At 36.8% G+C, this 6,261-nt stretch overlaps 1 long non-coding RNA gene across 1 annotated transcript in view; it reads left to right on the top strand.

The window, feature by feature from the left end:
* The first annotated feature begins 4,289 nt into the window (after window positions 1-4,289).
* LOC107757168 (uncharacterized) overlaps window positions 4,290-6,261 on the top strand; it is a 7,343-nt gene continuing 5,371 nt past the window's right edge. The window contains exon 1 of the long non-coding RNA XR_001641899.1: window positions 4,290-4,334. This is a non-coding gene — a long non-coding RNA (uncharacterized LOC107757168). The remainder of the gene's footprint in view (window positions 4,335-6,261) is intronic.

Here is a 6,261-nt window from a genome sequence, read left to right as displayed (position 1 = left end):
ACACACACACACACACACAGTACTCTAGTACTCTCTGTCTTTACTCTGGTAACTGTCTCTCATTTGCAGCTGTATGTGGAGTACATTGTGAAGAACCCGCTGTGTGTGCTGGGCGAATCTCTCCAGAGCGATCTGTTCAACAGTAAACTGGACTCTTTCATCAGAGCGCTACCGTTCTTCAGCGTCCGCGCCGCCTGATCACAATAAAACATCAGCTTCTATTTATACTCAGCATCTGCTTCCTCTAGCACAGTTCTTTTGTTAAATATCACTTTTCATTATTTGAAGACTCACAGAATTGATCAAAATAAATGATTCCTTTTTTTTCTTCAAAAATTGCATACATGTTCTCGCGACTTGAGTTCCTGTTTATTGCTGTCAGTTATTGCTGTTTAAAAACATCAGAGTTTGGCGATTTATTGCAGAATAATGTTCAAAAATTAATTTATGTGATGTTTGATCTAATAAAAAATTTGCAGGATAAGTAACATGTTCAAGTCCAAATGATGAAAGCACTATATAAAGGAGACTTGACTTGTTTTTGAAAACAATGGTTATTATTTATTTTATTTTTAAAATTTATTTTATTTCTTTTCAACAGTGCCAACTGGGTTTCTAAATTATTTTCTTAAGCAAATCACGATAGCCCATCTTTCTTTTGTGTGGAAAGTGACACTGTCTTGCCTCGTGTCCCATCCTTCCACATGCAAAACAAACAACTTCCTTTCCTTCATTTCTCCAAACAATGCCTTGCTATGTGACCATCATTCCCACATGCATGACAGACAAAGCTTTGATGAGGTCTCTCATAGTCTTAACAATGTCTAGCAATGGGACCAGCTTTTCCACATGCATAACAGACAGTAACACCTTCTGAATTTACTCTTGCAAATCTCCTTGGTCTCTGATGGAAACCATTAATTAATCTAGAACATTCTCCCCTGCCAAAGGCAGCAACTGGATGTTTGGACTCTGCACCTTTTGTTTAACTTTTTGCATTGAAATATTGTGTTATTTTGGAAATGAGTTGCTTGTATGGTGCATTTAAATCTACATGATGATCAACGGCTTCTTGCATGTGTTAATAACATTAAGTTTTGTTTAGTTGCATTTGGCAAACCACTGTAACAGCTAAATATTTCCCACAACCTGAACGCAAATGCCATAGGATGCTTCCCAGTTTCCAGTGTCACCTCGGTTATAGTTCTCAAGTTAACCACATCACCCTCCTTGCCCCTCTGTCTGCTCTTTTGTCACAAACATCCTGTGAGAGAGCACTAGTGAATGATTAGGGAATGCAGTTTATAAGAAGTCAACAAGCATCTGCATCTGACACACTATAAATGTTCACTACCTTCTCCAGTTTCGACAAGAACTCTACCGGATCCATGTTATCAGGGTCAAAAGTACCCACTGATGTTGTATAAAAGGCTCCTGGAGAAATAAAGTCTTTTATTGAGGGACTCCTGTTTGATAGTTTGTTGAGCGCATTTCCAGGTGCATCCAGTAGGAGGCATTATTGTACAAGTTTTCTGCCTGTTGCCTCATTGTGTTATTACTGAGAGAACGGCAGCTGCGCACTTAGTTTTCCTGCCTATTATTTGGATGTTTGTTGGCGGTTGGTGTTTCAAAGTGTTAGTTCATGACCATAAAGTAAGTTTCTTCAATTTCCATATGTTTTTAAATGTGTTTGAAGTGTATTATTTAACTTTGTAGTTTACACTGGCATGTACAGACGTGTAACGATTCACGTGTGATTGTTCGATAGATAAACAAGATATGCTACGTAATTTCTGCTAAACACAGAGTTAGATGTTACAGTTTACATAGTAATCAGTCTGTAATCAGTCATGTTTTGATAATGTGGAAGGATTAACCAGTATTACTGCCTTTCTGATGTTATTTGGGAATTAATGCACGGTTTGTTAATGCACCTGGATTTATTAATATATATTAATACTGAAATAATTTTATGGGACCAGACCAATGGTTATATCGTCTCCAATTGCATCTCTGCATACTGAAAACTTCAGCTGTTGTTTAGATTATATTGAAAATGTTAGTATTCTTGATTAGGAAGTGCCTGATTTATTTGTGAACATGTATCTGTTTTACTTATACTGTTATGTTTTGTTATTTTTAGACTAATATTCAATACACTTTGGAAAGAAGCTCCAGTCTCCTCATTCTTTGTGTCCTGACCGACACACCAGGAGTGTATACTGCTGATAGTTAGAACCAGAGCCTAGCAGTCTTATTTCTTCTCCAACAGATGTAACAAGACTTTTAATGTCTATGAAAGACAGCTGTCTAACAGTTCTTTGATCAGTGACCCTGGTGCTGTTGGGAACCTCACGGAATTATGTTGTCGACTAAAGCTTCCTTGCGGTTATTCTGGTCATATTCAGAATTGTATTGGGCATGTACCAACTGTCTAGTTGATGCTTCAAAAAAGATCTAAAAGACTCCCTATCTGATTTGGGCATTGACATTTCAATTGCTCAATCTGTTTAGTCTGAATGATCTCTTCAGCCCTGCCATTTCTAAATGACCTGACACTGTCGTTGACAAGTTTAGCAGCTTGTTTTCCATTTTCATTTCCTCTGATCTTTTCTTTCCTTGTTTGAGGCAAAAAGAGCTTAAAGTGCAATATCAACTTTTCCCTCTTTGGGAGAATTTTTGAATTGAGACATAGACTAAAATTTGTACAGAATAGGCATGCTAATACTGAATAAAACAAATTCTCTTCTGTCCTTAAACCTCCTTTTCCTAGTTTATTTATTTTTTGTTTACTGACAAAAAAGAAAAAATGCCTACCCCGTTTTTCGTACCTTGCCCCTGGGTGGCTCGCCAATGTCAGAAATACTGATGGGGAGGTCGAAGATCTTTTGAAGATGTTTATTGCAGCACAGCAGTGACAAAGTACATGTGGCCTCTTGGGTTCAAGAGAGTCTGAATGAACCCTGAACATTCTAAACTCAAACCTTTTAAACAGTTACATTTTATCACCTCTAATGTAAATGAAGTTTACTTTCTATACCCCTGTTGTATATAATGTGTTGTAACGAAGTTCAGACACCCCATTGTCTAAGATGGTTCTCAAAGTCCCACACCCATTCCCATTTTACAATTGATGTCAAACAGTTAATCGCGATTAATCACATCCAAAATAAGAGTGTACTGTGTATATTTATTATGTATATATAAATACACACATACAGTATATATTTTGAAAATATTTACGTTTATACAGTTATATATTAATATTCTTATATTATATATAAATATATTTAATATATAAACATAACATTTTTTCTTAAATATATACATGCATGTGTTTGTATTTATTTATACATAATATACACAGTATACACATATATATTATGTAAACACATTTTTTTATTTTGGATGCGATTAATCACAATTAATCATTTGACAGCACTACTCAGGATGTAATCATTCCAAATAGTGCAGAGAAACAACATAACTTCTGTTTTGATGAAAGCTGTTTTGATGTGTAATCTGAGTCTGGGTAGTCTGTAGTTTCTTACAACTCATAATGTGAAAACCATTATACCTGGGCCAGATAAAAAGGTTCACTTTATAAATTGTCAAGCTGTTTAATTTGTGAAAAACACCAGAATTTAACATGCACGTAATTCCTGCAAGCTTGACATGTCAGGAAGGATCAGTGTTGTTGCAGTCTAGCAATGGGTATGCAAATCTACATTTCTCCACCTTTTGGGGTAATTTTTCAAGTGTTTGACTTTCTAAATGGCTGAAATTAGCAAGGCGGCTTGTATCTTTTGTCAGGATAAGTCATACACTACCATGCAAATGCCTGGAATCAAGATTTGGTAACTACACTGTTTGCATACACTCACATTAGACATTTCAAAAGCTAGCATTAAATCATTTAAAAACCTAAGTGTTGTAGACCTTTCTATGGAAGCATCCATCAATTGCAAAAAAAGAGAAAAGTAGTGCTAAAAAAAACAAAACAAAGAAATGTTGACTAACAACCACACCTCCAGAGAAACAAAAAGTTGCTTTTCCAAAGAGAAGTTATTAAGAGAAAGCATAAAGTAGCTCAACAAACCTCTTAGCACTCAAGAAACACAGGGGGATAAAACTATACCCAAGACATTCAAAAACAAGTTTTTATTTGGCTACAAAAGATCACGGTTGATGTCAGCATATAAATAGACAGGGCCTGAAACATATTCATCAGACTCAGCATCCTGACTCAAGGTGCTGTTCGCAGATCAGATTCAGACTCAGCATCCTGACTCAAGGTAACGTTTGCAGATTCAGACTCAGCATCCTGACTCAAGGTAACGTTCGCAGATTCAGACTCAGCATCCTGACTCAAGGTAACGTTCGCAGATTCAGACTCAGCATCCTGACTCAAGGTAACGTTCGCAGATTCAGACTCAGCATCCTGACTCAAGGTAACGTTCGCAGATTCAGACTCAGCATCCTGACTCAAGGTAACGTTCGCAGATTCAGACTCAGCATCCTGACTCAAGGTAACGTTCGCAGATTCAGACTCAGCATCCTGACTCAAGGTAACGTTCGCAGATTCAGACTCAGCATCCTGACTCAAGGTAACGTTCGCAGATTCAGACTCAGCATCCTGACTCAAGGTAACGTTCGCAGATTCAGACTCAGCATCCTGACTCAAGGTAACGTTCGCAGATTCAGACTCAGCATCCTGACTCAAGGTAACGTTCGCAGATTCAGACTCAGCATCCTGACTCAAGGTAACGTTCGCAGATTCAGACTCAGCATCCTGACTCAAGGTAACGTTCGCAGATTCAGACTCAGCATTCTGACTCAAGGTAACGTTCGCAGATTCAGACTCAGCATCCTGACTCAAGGTAACGTTCGCAGATTCAGACTCAGCATCCTGACTCAAGGTGACGTTCGCAGATTCAGACTCAGCATCCTGACTCAAGGTAACATTTGCAGATTCAGACTCAGCATCCTGACTCAAGGTGGCGTTCGCAGATTTTCTTACATTTTTGAATGAAAGATCAAGTGGATAAACAATGCGGATTTATTTTCACAGCCTTCTTTGATCATATTTACCAAGGGTATGAATAATTGTGAGCACAACTGTATATAAACTCAAATTACTTTAGTCCTGGAGTGACGCATGATACTTGGTATTTCTTAATCTGAAACAATCTTGTAGTAATGTAAAGAGCCATGTTAAGCTATGGAGCTGAAAACGGAGCAGTGATGACAAATGAACAAGAGACTTGGGAGGCTAAGTAATAATTAGTTAATATAATATAAATTCATATTTCTCAAATTATTTTTGACTGCATTATAAATACTACTACATTCAGAATATGAATAAGACTACTGAGGTGGACGTGTTTGGGGAACTTGGCTATTGAAAATATCATTTAATGCTACTCAAATGAAGTTACTTTCAGGAAAAAAATTAATGCATTTTGATGAATGAGACCAAAAGAGAGTCAATAAAATGACTGCTCTTCTAATCACTAATATTGAGAGAACACACAAATATTGAAATAAACATTAAAAAAAATTCCTGCAACCAAACAAGGAATAAAATATTAAAACTCACCTTGCCATACCAACGGGTGATAAAGAAACACCAAAAGAGTGAGTTTAATCAAGCCCATTCTTTACCACAAACTTAACCACTAAGACAGCCAAACTAACTATACATATAGTTCCAACCAAACCAGGGGCCTCATGTATAAAACTTCACGTAGATTTCATCCTAAATGTGTATGTACAAAAGTTTTCAGATTTATAAATCCATGCTTACGCCAGAACTTGCAAAAAATTCCCTTTGTAATACCCAGTCAGCGGAAGATTGTGCGTACGTGCATCTCCACCCCGACTCCTCCCCGAAATAGCCATATATGGAGCTTACAACGCCTAGTTTTAATATACATAACGTCATCTGCATATCATTTCCATGCATATTCCATCCACGTGACACCATGTTTAACGCAGTTAAGGGTACAATACGTTAGGAAAATATGAGATACGTACTATAAATGCTTTTTGAGACATCACATTGCTATTCAAATTATATGCAATTCTGCCTATAAAGTAAACATATATTTTAGAATGTATATTTGAATGGAGATAGGCCTTATTTTTTTGCAGTGTAAATAACTGCCTGACTCACCGTGTCAATAACAAAAACATTTTGAAAATAAAACGTACATATCTTAGTTTCCTTCAAATTCTATCTTTTAAATATGGTGTTTGTCA

The sequence above is a fragment of the Sinocyclocheilus rhinocerous genome, unplaced genomic scaffold (genome assembly GCF_001515625.1).
Source record: "Sinocyclocheilus rhinocerous isolate Xijiao unplaced genomic scaffold, SAMN03320098_v1.1 scaffold2428, whole genome shotgun sequence".
Lineage (NCBI taxonomy): Eukaryota > Metazoa > Chordata > Actinopteri > Cypriniformes > Cyprinidae > Sinocyclocheilus > Sinocyclocheilus rhinocerous.
This window is presented reverse-complemented; position numbering and strand designations above follow the sequence as displayed.